The sequence below is a fragment of the Schistocerca piceifrons genome, chromosome 1, assembly GCF_021461385.2.
Source record: "Schistocerca piceifrons isolate TAMUIC-IGC-003096 chromosome 1, iqSchPice1.1, whole genome shotgun sequence".
Lineage (NCBI taxonomy): Eukaryota > Metazoa > Arthropoda > Insecta > Orthoptera > Acrididae > Schistocerca > Schistocerca piceifrons.
The window spans coordinates 536,225,676-536,243,790 of record NC_060138.1 but is presented as its reverse complement, the minus strand read 5'-3'; the positions used below and the strand labels follow the sequence as shown (position 1 = coordinate 536,243,790).

At 42.6% G+C, this 18,115-nt stretch overlaps 1 protein-coding gene across 1 annotated transcript in view; it reads right to left on the bottom strand.

Annotated features, from left to right (window-relative positions):
* Positions 1–17,825, bottom strand: part of LOC124799079 (organic cation transporter protein-like) — a 147,096-nt gene extending 129,271 nt beyond the window's left edge. The window contains exon 1 of the mRNA XM_047262628.1: positions 17,691–17,825. The gene's annotated coding sequence lies outside the window, so the exon portion shown is untranslated. The remainder of the gene's footprint in view (positions 1–17,690) is intronic.
* Positions 17,826–18,115: the final 290 nt, after the last annotated feature.

The following is an 18,115-nucleotide window of genomic DNA, read 5'->3' as shown; positions in this document are numbered from 1 at the left end:
TGAGCCCAATTCGTATCCACGCAGTGGATTTTTTTGTGAAAACTTCGGGATAAAATCGTAATAAGTGTTTTGTATTAATAAGTAATTTAATCATCAATCTCTTTCTTACAATGGTTACACAGAGTAGTATAATGGTAACAGAATGGGTAAATCACGGGTTCATTCCATCGCTGGCCGGTCACAATGGCCGAGCGATTCTAGGTGCTTCAGTCCGGAACCGCGCGACTGCTATGGTCGCAGGTTTGTATCCTGCCTCGGGCATGGATGTGTGTGATGTCTTTAGGTTAGTTGGGTTTAAGTAGTTCTAAGTTCTAGGGGACTGATGACCTCAGATGTTAAGTCCCATAGTGCTCAGAGCCATACCGTAGCTCGCCGCTATGTAATCGCTTTGCGCCATTTTTTCATTTAGTTTTCGAGGCTGCCGTAGTTCTTGCATTCCTTCGGCACCGAACTTCTGGGGCTTTTTGATTTCCTTTCGAAGTGGTCTTTCCACTGATTTGCGTTTTCTATAATTCAGAGCATGTTTACGAGTGACATGAGGCGACATCTTTCATTATTTCGTAATTTTCAAGTTAATACCGATTTTTACTTCCGTTTCCGCGTATACTTGTAGCGTCTCACTTTTGGTGCTCCGCAAGCTTTTAACATCATCCGAATCGGTCTCCTTGCGAAACGCGTTCCCCGTGCTACGCCAATTCATAACTTGCCACAAAGTTTATTCGTAATAATCACGCGCATTAGCCGACACTGGTACGATGACGACACAGTCGAAATAAAAATTACGCGACAACACGTACAGACATATTAGTCAACCAAAATATTATTATCGTAAGCTTTTATCGCGACATTTCACGAGGACACGTTGACTCACTTGACAGCATATGGGTAACTGTCTTGAAAGCATTCACAGTGTGATGCATGTTCCTTAGTCACCACTTGTTTACCGTAACGCCGTCGCGTGTTCCCGATAACGACCACGGGACGCCAAGTGCACTAATATCGTGGTAGGTTGCTGTCTCAGCCATTGTTTACGGACTACTAGTCTCGTAGTTGTTAGCGAATCAGATCTTACGGTATTTTGATCACAAGAAAGCTTTACCGACGTGTGAATAGACGTTTCACGCCAAAAATCTCATCGCAAGGCTGTATGGCAGGCCACCAGACAGAGTTACTAACATTCTCGCATCTCGTCCTACAAAATAATAAGTCTTGTCGTTACCCTTGTCAGTAAATGGCTTCGTACAGGTATGCAAAGGACTGTTAATCGGGAATCCGATATATCGATATTAAAAAAAAAATCATCTTATTGGCCGTCGACATACCTAAAAACGTTATCGACATATCGATTGAAAATATAACGAAGTACCTGCCCGTAAAAATATCGGCTGCACATTGTAAATATATTGCAAGTTTTAGAGCTGCGTATTTAAGTACTGATTTATTATTAGATATTCTGTACATCAACAATCTAGCAGTCTGCTTAACCTCTTTGCAGCAAGAATTGATAGGGAAACGATGCACGTCCACGCTTGGCGATAACCACTTCGCCAACAATTGTAACCATATGTACAGGGTGACAATTATTGAACTATACGAAATAAAATCGTCGTAACAATTGAACGGTTTGCGGTAGGACGTTCAAACTGCACGATTGTCCTCGTGGCGTGATGGGAATTTGTATACGCATGCGCACGCGCCTTGTTGTTGGCCATTTGCACGCGAAAATGGGCAGTATAGCGTGCCTGAACGTATAGCGCTTGTGACGATCTACTATGTAAACAATAACGGCCCAACTGCAGCTCAAAGGAAGTTTGCGATCGAGTTCAAACTGAAGACAACGGGTCCAAGTATGATAACAATCAAGAATTTCATTCAAAAGTTTGAAAGTACAAGTAGTGTTCGTGATGACGGTGTTGGCAATGTCCGTCGCCCAAAAGGGGTGAACATGCATGAAAACACGGAGAAGACACGCGCTGTGTTTCGAATCAGGCCCAGGAAATCGATCAGACGAGCTACACAACCGGTGGGAATCAACTGGGAGAAACTGCGACAAATTGATGTTGAAAACCTGCGTCTCTTCCCGTACAAAATTCAAACCCATCAGCCATTCAGCCTCTGGGCCGTGGAACAGCGGTTATGTTTCACCAACGCTACTGTCCACAGAATTGACAAACAGGACTTTGGTGTGAATATTGTTTGGCTTAGCGATGAAGCCTATTTTCATTTGGATGGGTTCGTCAATAAGCAAAATTGATGCATTTGGGGGATTGAGATTCCGCATTTCGGGATCGAGGAATCTCGTCACACTCAACGGCACTCGATGGCACGGTGATTACCGAACGGTATGTGAAGGTTTTGTAAGATGATTCCATCCCCATTATCCAAAGTGACCCTGATTTCGACAACATATGGTTCATACAAGACGGAGCTCGCCTCAATCGAAACAGGAGAGTGTTTGATGTCCTAGAGGAGCACTTTGGGGACTGCATTCTGGCTAGGGGGTACCCAGAGACCACTGGCATGGGCCTCGATTGACTTCCATATTCTCCGGATCTGAACACATGCGACTCCTTTTTGTGTAGCTATATTAAAGACAAGGTGTCCGCAATAGCTCCAAAATCATTGTTGAGCTGAAAACAGCCATTCACGAGGTCATCGACAGCATGGATGTTCCGACACTTCAGCGGGTGATGCAGAATTTCGCAATGATGGAAGGCATATCGAACATGTCAACCTAAATCCGAATATCTGTAGTGACGATTTCTTTTGTGCCACATGTACTTGCTTCACACAGTCAAAATGAAAGATTGGACGCTACGAAAGCTTAAATGTAAATGCTGACTTACTTGCTTTATCAGAATGGTCGCAGAAGTTAGGTCTGAAACTAAACCCTTCCAAAACGCAAGCAATCTTAGTCGCCCACAAAAGACTTCTTACAACACAGCACAGAGAATCTCTTCCATGATTAATTTTAAATGGCACCGAAATAACTTTTTCTCCTTCTGCAAAGAACCTGGGGATAATCCTGGAGCACCACTTTGATTGGACTTAACACACTACTGCAGTCTGCAAGAAAGTTTCTGCATCCCTTCATTGTCTACAGAGATATAAAAAATTATTTCCATTCGAGCTTAAGAAGAAGCTCGTAGAATCTCTAACACTCCCTATTCTCGACTATGGCGATGCTATTCTTCAAGGACTTTCGAACGAAAACTCTCGCAGGCTTGAACTAGCGATGAATGCTTGCGTCCGATGTATTTGTGACTTTCGTTATTACGATCATATCACTCCAGCCTATGAACAATTATCGTGGCTACGTGCTGATAAACGTAGGGACTACCATATTTTATGTTTACTCCATCGTCTTCTGAATCATCAGACTCCCTCTTACTTATCTTCAGCCATTACATTACTATCTGAACAGCACAGCAGAAATACTCGTTCTCAACAAAGTAAGATCCTCTCAGTACCACCACGCAACGCCGTCATGTTATCCAAATCATTTTCTGTAACCATAACCCGACTTTGGAACAATCTTCCTCAAAATATCAGAGAAATTAAATCACTTCCAGGCTTCAAAAAGCAGCTAATGGCTCACCTTCTCTCGCAATAGCTATCTCTCCCACATACTGGTCTATAGCCCACACTCTTTAATCCCCCTCCCCCTACAACTTTTTCCTTCTCCTCGCTTACAGAGTTATTTACTTAAATCAAGTCCTCTCTTAACAGCCACTACTACTGTCATTCCAATTTTCTTGTTCTTCATTCTTTCTTTTTCTGACAATATTAAACATGATTTAAGTTGTTCTAAAATAGTCTATATTATTTTTAATGCACTTTGTTTTATTATTACTGTTAGTATTGCCATTTATCCTTACTTTCATTATTTTCATTATTATTATTATTTCTTTCTTGTCTCAGACGTTATGTCTGGTTAAAAATGGAAGGTGACGCGGACCTTGATCAAGCGTAACTTCCTTTTAACTGTACGGTATATGTTACATTGCATTTAGGAACTTTCGGGTAATTGAACAAGTGTCAATAATTACAGATTTCTGTAGTTGTATATATAAGTTTGGATGTAGCTGTATTGCATTGATGTACTGGTGGATATTGTGTGGTATGACTCCTGTAGTTGATAGTATAATTGGTATAATGTCAACTTTATCCTGATGCCACATGTCCTTGACTTCCTCAGCCAGTTGGATGTATTTTTCAATTTTTTCTCCTGTTTTCTTTTGTATATTTGTTGTATTGGGTATGGATATTTCGATTAGTTGTGTTAATTTCTTCTTTTTATTGGTGAGTATGATGTCAGGTTTGTTATGTGGTGTTGTTTTATCTGTTATAATGGTTCTGTTCCAGTATAATTTGTATTCATCGTTCTCCAGTACATTTTGTGGTGCATACTTGTATGTGGGAACATGTTGTTTTATAAGTTTATGTTGTACGGCAAGCTGTTGATGTATTATTTTTGCTACGTTGTCGTGTCTTCTGGGGTATTCTGTATTTGCTAGTATTGTACATCCACTTGTGATGTGATCTACTGTTTCTATTTGTTGTTTGCAAAGTCTGCATTTATCTGTTGTGGTATTGGGATCTTTAATAATATGCTTGCTGTAATATCTGGTGTTTATTGTTTGATCCTGTATTGCAATCATGAATCCTTCCGTCTCACTGTATATATTGCCTTTTCTTAGCCATCTGTTGGATGCGTCTTGATCGATGTGTGGCTGTGTTAGATGATACAGGTGCTTGCCATGTAGTGTTTTCTTTTTCCAATTCACTTTCTTCGTATCTGTTGATGTTATGTGATTTAAAGGATTGTAGAAGTGGTTATGAAATTGCAGTGGTGTAGCCGATGTATTTATATGAGTGATTGCTTTGTGTATTTTGCTAGTTTCTGCTCGTTCTATAAAGAATTCTCTTAAATTGTCTACCTGTCCATAATGTAGGTTTTTTATGTCGATAAATCCCCTTCCTCCTTCCTTTCTGCTTAATGTGAATCTTTCAGTTGCTGAATGTATGTGATGTATTCTATATTTGTGGCATTGTGATCGTGTAAGTGTATTGAGTGCTTCTAGGTCTGTGTTACTCCATTTCACTACTCCAAATGAGTAGATCAATATTGGTATAGCAAAAGTATTTATAGCTTTTGTCTTGTTTCTTGCTGTCAATTCTGTTTTCAGCATTTTTGTTAGTCTTTGTCTATATTTTTCTTTTAGTTCTTCTTTAATATTTGTATTATCTATTCCTATTTTTTGTCTGTATCCTAGATATTTATAGGCATCTGCTTTTTCCATCGCTTGTATGCAGTCACTGTGGTAATCTTCTTGTTTAGTGTGTTTTCCCTTGACTATGCTATTTTTCTTACATTTGTCTGTTCCAAAAGCCATATTTATATCATTGCTGAATACTTCTGTTATCTTTAGTAATTGGTTGAGTTGTTGATTTGTTGCTGCCAGTAGTTTTAGATCATCCATGTATAGCAGATGTCTGATTTTGTGTGGGTATGTTCCAGTAATATTGTATCCATAATTTGTATTATTTAGCATGTTGGATAGTGGGTTCAGAGCAAGGCAGAACCAGAAAGGACTTAATGAGTCTCCTTGGTATATTCCACACTTAATCTGTATTGGCTGTGATGTGATGTTATTTGAATTTGTTTGGATATTAAGTGTGGTTTTCCAATTTTTTCATTGCTATGTTTAGGAACTGTATCAATTTAGGATCTACTTTGTATATTTCCAATATTTGTAGTAACCATGAGTGGAGTACACTATCAAAAGCTTTTTGGTAATCAATGTATGCATAGTGTAGCGACCTTTGTTTAGTTTTAGCTTGATATGTCACCTCTGCATCTATTATCAGTTGCTCTTTACATCCTCGTGCTCCTTTGCAACAGCCTTTTTGTTCTTCATTTATAATTTTGTTCTGTGTTGTATGTGTCATTAATTTCTGTGTAATGACTGAAGTTAATATTTTGTATATTGTTGGTAGGCATGTTATAGGGCGATATTTAGCTGGGTTTGCTGTGTCTGCTTGATCTTTAGGTTTCAGGTAAGTTATTCCACGTGTAAGTGTATCAGGGAATGTGTCTGGGTCTGCAATGTAACTGTTAAATAATTTAGTTAGATGTGAATGTGTTGAGGTGAATTTCTTTAGCCAGAAATTTGCTATTTTATCTTTTCCAGGGGCTTTCCAATTGTGAATAGAATTAATTGCTTGGGTGACTTCATGTTGCAAAATTATCACTTCAGGCATTTGTGGTATCATCTTGTATGTATCTGTTTCTGCTTGTATCCACCGTGCATGCCTGTTATGTTGTACCGGGTTTGACCATATGTTGCTCCAGAAGTGTTCCATGTCTGTTATGTTTGGTGGATTGTCTATTTTAATGTGTGTGTTATCTATTGTCTGGTAAAATTTCTTTTGGTTTGTGTTGAATGTTTGGTTTTGTTTCCTTCTATTTTTACTTTTTTGTATCTTCTAAGTCGTTTGGCCAATGCTTGTAATTTCTGCTTCTTTTCATCTAATTGCTCTATCACTTCTTGTTGTGAGATTTTACCTAGCCTTTTTCGTTTTTTTTCTGACATTTCATTTCTTATAAATTGTGTTAGCTGTCCGATGTCTTTTCTCAGTTTTTCTATTCTGATCTGTAGCCTGTGTTGCCATGCTGGTTTCGTGGGTTTCTTCTGTGTGTTGGTTGGTTCTGAACTCTGCCTAGTGTGTATATTTAGTGTAGCGAGTGCTCCTATATAAATCAGTAGTTGTAACTCTTCCATAGTTGTGTTTCCATTTATTTTGTTGTGTATGATTGTGTTGATAGTTTTTATTGTTGTTTCGACTTGTGGGTTATTTGGCGGTCTATGCAAGAATGGTCTAATGTCTGTATTTGTGTCTTTGTATTCTATATATGTCAGCTGAAATTTTTCTTCTGTATCTAACATGTGTGTCACTTCGTGTTCTATTTGTGCTTGTTCTGGTGGCTGTCTTAAGATTTCGTTTTCCTCTGACTGTTTAATTGATGCGTGTTGTTCTTTGTTTGTTTGCTCTGGGATGTTTGAGTCCATTACTATATTTTCTTCTTCTTCTGATTGCACATTGTTTTGTTCCAGTATTTATTGTACTTGTTGTTTGAAGTTTTCTAATTCTGACTGGGGTATCCTGTTATTTTTTATTATTACACGGATATGATCAGCTAGTCGTTGTTCTGTTAAAAATTTTAATTCTGGGTATCTGGCAATAAATGTTGTGTATACTTGTGATCTGTATCCAGTTGTGTTGGTTCCTAGGTTTGTTGCTTGGTAATAACAGAACATGAGGTGTCTAGATTATTATTATTATTATTATTATTATTATTATTATTATTATTACTCCTATTATTATGCTTATTATCATCTCTAAGAGCGTTATCGTTTTCATGAATGTTTTGGTAATATATCTGTATGTGTTATTCCCGGTCAGATGTAAGAGAGGTCCTTAAGGCTAAATAAGCAAATAAATAAATAAAAGTAGTAAGACTCATTCACTCAGTGAAAGTAAAATTATGTTCTGCTGCAATTTCAAAAGAACAACTACAAATATTTACCGAAAATTGTGAAAAAATGTAACATAAAATAAAAATATCGGCACTCGATATTGCCATTTTGATATGGATATATCGACGCGTCGAGTGAAGATGCGTCACCGATACACATCGATACGTTTTGGAAAAGTATCGACACTTCATCAAAAGCTCCAGAACGAATTAGAACATGGTGAGCCGCGAAGGACGGTGTTGCCCCCAGAATAAGCAAGTATAAGGCTTCCGAGCAAACTAGGCGTTCTTGATCAGCAGCTGCTGTAATTACGAGTACCAACCTCGGTGTCCTTCCCAGAAAACGACGCAATCTATTTGCTGCTGTAGGGTGACGCAAACGCTGTAGCCTTACTAGTCTGACGTTCCACGTTCGTCGAACGCACACTGTGCGTCCCTGAATGCTGCGTAATAATAAGGAAACACAATATCAAAATCGATTCTTCAGGTTTCAGAGCGTATTAATCTCCGAACAGTAGTATGAGGATCACTTAAGTTTTTGAAAACGACCGCTAGATTGCGCTACTGAGATGTGACTTTGCTATTAAAGTATGTTGTGTAGTGTTGTTGAACACCATGTGTACACAGAAAGTGGCCCGGTAGTTTGGTTACAGTGAATGTTTAAGAAACCAGCATTGCGAAAAAAAATGGTAATTTCACCTGAAGGCTATCGTCGGCTGACTTCTTACGATTTTCGTAATGGCCTGACCTAGCACCATTGCCTCTAGTCGCTTCTTTCAATTCTTGGTGTTCAGTCACTTTCAGAAACGACTCATTGCAATTGCTTTCTAGAATTTCGTCGCGGTGTCGCTTCCGTCAGCGGTGAATTTTAGGAAAGTCGATCAAAAGCGTTAACATGACTTAAGAGGTCTCTCGTCTATACGGTGGTGACAAGACTGTATCGTCTGCTCGGAACAAAGCTCCTAGATAAGATAGACGTAACAATCCATGCCGCTAAGGGCACAAAAGTGCCGAAGCGCACAATCAGTTCCGAGTGCAGTTCTGACAGTTACGTGCGTCAGGTCGAATAACAATTTCGTCAAGGCACAACAGAGCAAGGTTCTCCAACCGATCGCCTTCTCCTTTAAGGAGAAGGACCGAAATATGGGGAAAAAGCTAGACTGCTTTAAATGTAACTTCTAGTGATTCTAGCGATTCTGAAAAGCCTTAGATAAACTATTTAAAATGTGTGTACTTATGTTTAAGTAAATAGCTTCTGTGGTAACAAATAAAGTCGAAAGCAGTCGTTTTGTGTTTCTCACTTCCCAGATATTTTTGCGAAAAGTCTGCATGCTAACATTAACCACCGTTATATCACAGTAATTGTGTTTGTACGAGCTTTTGAATGTAGTTAAAAAGTATATTGGTCTGTTTTTCTAGCACGATTGCTTCAATATCTCTGTTGATACGAGAGTGAAAAGTATTAACCGTGCAACAAAATTACGTGTCCTCTGCCTAATGCCATTAGCCGGAAGCCTCGTTTCGATATCTCGGATCGTTCACGAAATAAAACAGATGCAGGTTCTGGATTATCCTCCCCTGCTCTGCACAGGTAAACGGGACTTAGTGGACAATGTTGGAAAATCTCGTGAGGCTATTTGTAGATGACGGGGCTGCATTTACGGAAGTCGGTGCGCCATAAAAGCGTAGCGGAATGCAAGAACTGTAGAGAGATAATGTATGGTGCAGGAACAGGCAGCTGACCATCGAAGTAAATTGAAGTAGCTGGAAAGACCCACTACTGTTTGTTTGTAGCTCGGAAGACCCAGTTTGTTTACACGATTGATGATGAATCACTGGAAAAGGTTAACTGTCTAGAAGTATGCATATAAAGCTATTTACAATGAAGCGACATAAAACTAGTTTCATAAAAGGCAGATGTCGAAGAGATTCATTAGTAGAATACTAAAGAAATGCAAAATGGTTCAAATGGCTCTGAGCACTATGGGACTTTAAACAGACAGACAAACAGACAGAAGAGTTGGGTTGGGTTGTTTTGAGGGAAGAGACCAAACTGCGAGGTCATCGGTCTCATCGGTTTAGGGAAGGACGGGGAAGGAAGTCGGCCGTGCCCTTTCAAAGGATCCATCCCGGCATTTGCCTGGAGCGATTTAGGGAAATCACGGAAAACCTAAATCAGGATGGCCGGACGCGGGACTTAACATCTGAGGTCATCAGTCACCTACAACTTAGATCTACTTAAACCTAACTAACCTAAGAACATCACACACATCCAACCCCGGGGCAGGGTTCGAACATGCGACCGTAGCGGTCTCGCGGTTCCAGACTGTAGCGCCTAGAACCGCTCGGCCACACCGGCCGACAAAGAAATGCAACCCATCCACGAAGTAGATAGCTTATAACACTCTCGGACGACCGGTTTGTGAGTATTGCTCTTTAGTCTGGCATCAGTACAGGTACAGCCAGTAGAGGAGTTACAAAAGATCCTAAGAAGAGCAGGGCGTTTCGTCACTGCGTGGCTTAGCAAGTGTCAGGCAGTCACTAATTTGTTTAATAAGCGCGAGAGCGTCATGCGAAAGGTCGTTTAGCTCTTGTGACAGACGGCGCAAGAGAGCGGTTCTGCATCACAGAGGTTACTGTTAAAATTTCTAAAGCGCATATTGCGACAAGAGTCAAAGAATCTATTGCTTCCTCTCACGTATACAGTATAGCTCAACACGACCATAATGATAGTCAGAGAAAAGCAAATTCATACAGAATCTTACTGAAAGTTGGTCTTTACGAGCATCGTACGTGAATCGAAGGTGAAAAGGAAAAATTATGAAATGATCGTATGGCATTTATTGGCCGGCCCTTGGGGTGGGGGGGGGGGGGGGCCTCGGTCGCCATATGGCAAGTCTTTTTTGTTGACGTCACGTGGGCGACTTGCGTGTCAATGACGATGTAATTGATGCCGGGAATCGGACCCGCGCCCCCTTGCACAGTAGGCGGTAACGCTACCGCTGCGCTACGGAGGCGGATAAGAAAAATTACAGTGATTTACGAAGTGCCCACATCACAAACCATAGGATGTTTGCTGAGTATAAATGTTAAATCATTCAAATGGCTCTAATCACTATGGGGCTTAACATCTGAGGTCATCAGTCCCCTAGACTTCGAACTACTTAACCCTAACTGACCTAAGACATCACACACATCCATGCCCGAGGCAGGATTCGAACCTGCGACTGTAGCAGTAGCGCGGTTCCGGACTGAAGCGCCTAGAACCGCTCGACCACAGCGGCCCGCCCACAAATCACAGACACAAGTTCAGTGAGACTACTGCGCCGACCAAGACGACAATAGCGGTGCTATCTATTGTTGTATCGATTACTGTATATCTATGATTCCAGTAAATAGCGAACTAGAATAGCAGGTTTATCACATGATCGAGCAAACAAACTCAAAATTTCTTACTGAGGAAAACGGCTATACATACAATCCAGAACGTAGAGAGGTAGACGACTCTTTTCAAACAACAGGCGAACAACAATTGTTGATTAAGAACTTTGAATCTCGCCATGTAGACGATAAAAGAGTAGGTCGCCTCTCGAGTATCCTTTTCTTTAATGCGTTGCTTTTTAGAAAACACTAGAAGGCAACGAAGAATAAAACTGGAAAAGTCAATGCCATGTAGTGTGGCTTTTTATTGCTTAAATGGAACAGTGACCTTAGAGTGTGGCTTTGTCATACAAGCCACACGCAATACAAGGTTTGTCCGGAAAGTGATGTCACAAAGTCCAGAAAAAAAACTAATTTATTGTTCAGAACAGTACAATGCATCAAAATTCTTCGAAATACAGCACTCTTGCGTCAGTACATTTTTGCCAGCGGGATTTCCAAGCGTTGTAGGCGTCCTGGACGGCCTGGATTGAAATGTTCTTTGGGACAGGCGCAGCAGCAACTTTCACTTTGTCAATTGTCTCGAAACGGTGTCCTTTGAAGGGTATCTTGAGCCAGACATGGACAAAAAGATTGCCGGAGCGAGGTCGTCAATGCAGGGGGCTGGCGCAGCGTTATCGCGTCGTTTTCTGCCAGATAGTACCTCCCCAAGAAGGCGGCGTGGCTGAGAGCATTGTCTTGGTGGAGCGTCCAGGATGTGTGGTCTGACGTGCGCGACCTTTTCTCAGCCTTTTGAGCACCACCATAGTTTGAACTATCAAACGAATACTAATTCTACTGGCTGCGTTCAAAAGTTCACGCACACGAGTTGCACTTTGACTTTTCGACATTGGAGGACGTCCTCAGCGATTTTCGACGTTGAAGTCATCTCAGGTTATCAGAAACACCTTGTACCACTGAGAAACTTGTCATTTTTACATTAATTCCCAAATGCCTGCTGAGTCACTGGAAACATTTCGGCAATGTGATGCCCAAGTTTCAGGCAGCATTTGATTCCTTACCACGGTTCAAGTGCACGCTGGATAGCATGTGGACAAGGACTATTAAACATAGGGACAGGTCCTGATACATGACTCTCCGGGAGCGCGGGGCAAACTGGGGCTGGCCGCGTAGGAAGTTAACAGCCCTCACCTATTAGTCCGAGCGGGTAGATCGCGCTCCAACCAATTCAACTGGTGACACAATTAAACTGATGACATTACTTTGCAGAGAAACCTTGTACCAAACGACTTCGTTTTATCGGCGAGAGTCAGCGAAGTATGGCGGAACTAAGATTCTCATAATTGCGCAATGTACATTATCTGACTAGGTCAGAACTTTATGAATACTTAGCATATCGTCAAACAACCTACATATAAATTTTCTCCATTTTTATGTGAGACGTGAGAGAGAGAGAGAGAGAGAGAGAGAGAGAGAGAGAGAGAGAGCGTAAAACACCCCTAACGTCTCCCACGAACAGCAACAAAGTGGAATTACTTCCTTTTTTTCATTTGCTACCAACAACAGACTGTTAGGAAAGATCTTTTACTGTTTAATGCTAATCACGTCCACACGACACATTTGCACAATTCTCGAACCAGTGTTTTCCTTCGAATCCGTATGTGCAGTGCTGATGGGACGCTATCCTTTCAGATGGTGGCAAAAGCTGTCACTGCTTCTTACTGTACCCTATCTCATGTTTACTCTGTGAGGTACTCGAAATTCACTTTTTATTTGGGTAATATGTTGTCATAAAACAGAGGCAAGATCAGAAGTAGAAAATTTCCGGATTTATTCCATTTTCCATACCCGTTTTGCACTGTGCCGCTCCTTACCCTCCATTGGCATTGTGGTCTGACTCTTAAAATGCAGTGCCATCTGTTTTGCATTTGAAATTCGTGTTGCCCAGACAGACCTTCCATAAAATTTAATGGCCTATCTATCCTGGCCCTTTATGGATCACATTCTGTCCTCTTCACTATGTCAATTCTTCTCGGTGGTTTCACGACAGAACGGCCTACGGTTTCACTTTAATTGGACATTTAGTATACTACTAACTTATCAGTTTCAGTATAACGTTATTTGTTTTAGCACCACAATTACAGTAGAACACACGCTTAGGTGACACGTAAAGCTACAGGGCTACAATAAAGCACCACCTTCACAGTCTAAAGTAGCTGCAATTTAAGATATCCTAAAAACACTATCAGATCAAAAGTGTCATGGCGTAAGCTGTCGCCAGCACACCAGTCGGTAAGGATGTAGCAAGAAGATCGAAAGTAGGCGCTGGATGAAGCACACCTATCTGGAGAGAGGCCAAAGACAGACAGGCAAGCAACATGCCGCCAACGTCCTCTCGACCACAAGTATTTAGATCGCCGCCGCTCACCAGAGGGCTCAGTCTCAGTCACTAGTGCAGTCGCTCAGTAACTAGCTGTCACTGATGCACCAACTCGCATTCCAGTTTGGTGTCTGTCGTTCATCGCATAGCGGGACTTTTACTTCACCAGCAGTGAGGCTACTGTGGACTATTACGGAAGAGCTTGTACCACAACACATGGACTCAAAGATTAGTAGCTTCCTGTTTATGTAAACAAAAAACCATGTTAATTCATGTGTGAAGTTGTGTTGCAGAAAGAGGATACTGGCCACCAAACAACATCCTCTCTATTGATTTCTATCGTACAAGACTGTACAGTGGCGACGAAGACACAACCGTGGCGACGGAGACAACCGTGGCGACGGAGACACAGGCGAATTTGTCAGTATACTAGGATGTGAGGAGTGTAACAGCAGAATTGGTCACCTGCGTAACAAATCCATCACACACACTGGAACCCTTCCAAAGCAGCCCAAGTCGACGTGATCTGACTGTGAAATGGAATCGCCCATACTGAACCAAGACCAGATGGACCTTATGTAGCCGGCCGGGGTGGCCAAGTGGTTCTAGGCGCTACAGTCTGGAACCGCGCGACCGCTACGGTCGCAGGTTCGAATCCTGCTTCGGGCATGGATGTTTGTGATGTCCTTAGGTTAGTTATGTGTAAGTAATTCTAAGTTCTAGGGGACTGATGACCTCAGATGTTAAGTCCCATAGTGCTCAGAGCCATTTGAACCATTTTTGACCTTATGTGCAGGCGGAGAGGACCCGTCGAGCATTGCGTAGGGTGAGTGTAAAAATTGTCACAATGTGCTACCACCCAGCGCAGCTATGACAATGGCTGTGCGTAGGGAGTTAAAAGGAATGGAGTGCAGGGCCGAGCAGCTCCTCTTCAGCCACACATTTCTACACTCAGTGCAAGCGACAGATGAAATGGTGTAACGTGCGATAGCAATGGTCGCTGGACGACTGGAAACGAGTGATTTCGAGTGGTGAATCACGCTGTACCCTGTAGCAATCCGATAGAAGTGTTTGAGTTTGATCAACAGCTGGAGAACGTTACCTGCCATCATGTGTGCGGTAGGGGGTGTTTCTCGTGGGCAGGGGGTGGTGCCTTTTATTGGGCATAATAAAACGCTAAAAGCTGAGGGATATGAACACATTTTATAGCACTGTGTACTGGGTACAGCAGAGGTCCAGTTCGGAGACGATGACTGTATCAGCATGACAATGCGCCCTGTCATAAAGCACCATCTGTGAGATAATACCATTCCTAACACGGACTGGCCTGCCCAGACTACCGACTGTACCTACTGGAAAACATTTTCAGTGAGTTAGAATATTGGTTTCGCTCCAAACTCAGCGTCCAAATCACTACCTTTTCTAGTGGTTAGCACACTGGACTCGCATTCTGGAGGACGACGGTTCAATCCCGTGTCCGGCCATCCTGATTTAGGTTTTCCGTGATTTTCCTAAATCGCTCCAGGCAAATGCCGGGATGGTTCCTTTGAAAGGGCACGGCCGACTTCCTTCCCCGTCCTTCGCTAATCCGATGAGACCGATGACCTGGCTGTCTGGTCTCCTCCCCCAAACAAACCAACCAACTACCTTCTCTGGTTTTGGCACCCGAGGAAGAATGGACTGCCATTCTTCCACAGACATTCAAATCTCACTGAAAGCGTCATCAGCAGAGTCAAATGGCTGGTTCAAATGGCTCTGAGCACTATGGGACTCAACTGCTGAGGTCATCAGTCCCCTAGAACTTAGAACTAGTTATACCGAACTAACCTAAGGACATCACACACATCCATGCCCGAGGCAGGATTCGAACCTGCGACCATAGCGGTCTCGCGGTTCCAGACTGCAGCGCCAGAACCGCGCAGAGTCAAAGACGGTAGAGAGGTCGAGGATGGACATACGCCATATTAGTGTTCACTGTTATGTGGACTCGGGAAAATCGGAACAGAAGAGAATCGAAGCATCTGATATGTCACGCTAGAGACGAATGTTGAAAATTAGGTGGACTGGTAAGGTGAGGGACGGAGTGTTTCTCAACAGAATCTTCGAGGGGAAAAAATGGAAATCACTGACAACAAGAAGAATTAGGACGATAGGACATCTGTTAAGACATGAGGGAATAATTTACATGGGATTAGAGGAAGCTGTAGAGGAAGACCGGCCGGCTGAAGTGGCCGTGCGGTTCTAGGCGCTGCAGTCTGGAACCGCGAGACCACTACGGTCACAGGTTCGAATCCTGCCTCGGGCATGGGTGTGTGTGACGTCCTTAGGTTAGTTACGTTTAACTAGTTCTAAGTTCTAGGGGACTAATGACCTCAGAAGTTGAGTCCCATAGTGCTCAGAGCCATTTGAACCATTTTTTTTAGGAAGACCAAGATTGGAATAATCCAGCAAATAATTAAGGACATAGGTTGTAATTGCTACTCTGAGATGAAAAAGTTGGTACAGGAGAGCAATTCGTGGTGGGCCGCATCAAACGAACCAGAAGACTGATGCAAAAAAAAGTCGATATACTTTTGATCACATAGCATTTATGTACTACCGTAACGTGTCCAAGAAGGAATGGTCAAAATTCTGGGATATGACAGGGACAATCATTTGACGCATACCTTAAGAGCTATGAGCACTTTTTCCTAAAAACAACGGCCCTAAATTGCATATCGTAAGAGTCATGAGCACTCGTTCAGCAAGAGATGCGTTCCACAGTAGCTCTCAATATACGCATTTTAGAATCCATGTTTACTACGCTTTTCTGCTTCGAATTATCGTTTATGTCAAATCTCTCAAGATTAATCATTCCTCGAGGGACAGCCCTTATATGCCTGTGTGTGTGGATACAGATTACGTTTGGGTATCAATGATGTTATTGCAGTTTGACTTCAGTAACAAATTAATATACCTTGCAGGTAAATAAATCTATATGGATAATACGTAAACCACTGTACTTTGCATAGCTCAACGACCCTCGTATCAGTATTAGAGATTTTCTGTCCTATTCCATTCGCATATGGCGTGAGGGAAAGCTGATTGTCTGCATGCCTCTTTACGTGCCCTATCTTCCTTATCTTATTCTCACGGTCGCTACGCAAGATACCCGATGGTGAATGCATAATAGCCGCATCGTCTCCCTCGCACCGAGTGTGTGCTGTGTTTAGAGTACCTGTTGAGTTTAGAGGAGTGTAAGGAATGTGTGTATAGTGAGGGTTTTTGTTTATGTTACGTAATGGAGACAGAAGGTCGAGGGTGAATCCTCGTACCAGGACTTAGCCTACTCCTCTCGAGGAACACTAAGTTTGACATCGCCCTCCGACGGATGGATCACCATCAACATTGTCACATGCCCTCTCTGCGGAGAGTTTTGGAATTATTCCTGAATATTCGGGCAAAATCAGATGATCGATAACTCTGCGCCGCCACCTCTCCACCCCTTGCCAGCAAAATGCCGGAAGTGAAAATTTCATTCAGTTCTAGGATTCGGACCGGCTATGCATGTGCCGAGTGCCACCGTATAGGCGAATGCATCTATGGTGGCGCGTTTTGTTATACAAGTAAACTTACCTGAATTTTCTAATGTTGCGAAATTAGAAAGAGTGATCATCTGTGAGCGCTACCTGTATGGACATGGATATGTGCACACGGCGCTTTTAACTGCAATTGTTTTATTCCTGATAAACCTTTGTATGAAGTGCTACATTTTATCCACCATGGCAACATGGCATTAGACTCTAGCTTACAATGAACACGTTTAGTAACAAAACTTTTTTTTAAGACCAGACGATGACATTTACATCTGTCGAAACCGGTTGTCAAAAGTAAAGGCGAATTAATGAGATCTTGGCTACTGAAGATTCTTTTCACCAAAATAAACTTACATTTTTACACAGTACTGTTACTATTCAGAAATAACAAATGGCTCTGAGCACTAAGGGACTTAACATCGGAGGTCATTAGTCCCCTAGAACCTTGAACTACTTAAACCTAACTAACCTAAGGACAGCACACACATCCATGCCCGAGGCAGGATTCGAACTTGCGACGGTAGCGGTCGCGCGGTTCCAGACTGAAGCGTCTAGAACCGCTCGGCCACTCCTGCCGGCGCTCAGAAATAACAATTACGTAAATATCATGTCCGAGTTCAACAAAAGACTTCTGCAGCCTCCGACTTCGATACCGATAAAAGGACGTCTGTGACGTCCTTATTCGAATCTACAACCGATACTAAGCTTAGCAAGTGCAAAACTTAGATTGTGCTTGCCAATAATGAAACGGAGAATTCAGCATCGTGCGTTCGCAGCGGTAATAAGCGGTACGTGGGCTATGGCTTCGACTTACCTCAGACACGGCACGGCGCGTACGAAACGTCAAGCGTACAGGGAGGCAGCAATTTCGGGCATCGAGCCTAGAGACACGCTGTCGTCCTGCTTCGGTATCTTATCAGAGCAGGAGCGAATACTGTGCCCTGTGCAGCTCGCTGCGTGCCACCTGCGAGCGTTTCTTCGCCAGATAGGCTCCGGCTCGCACCTGCCCGTGAGCTCTACTCCCTCCCGTCTCCCCCTGCGACCCTACCACCCCCAGCTGTTTCACTGTCCTACGCAAAGCAAGCGCGATCGAGTTTACCTTAACGTAGGCGCCTGATTGGTCGACGCCGACTGTCAGCTGATGTTTTTTTCTTTTTAGAGCGCGTGAATCAGCAAAATGGATTTATATGGGTGCGTCACGCAACTGCCTGCTTCTTGTACGCAGGTACCAGGACAGAC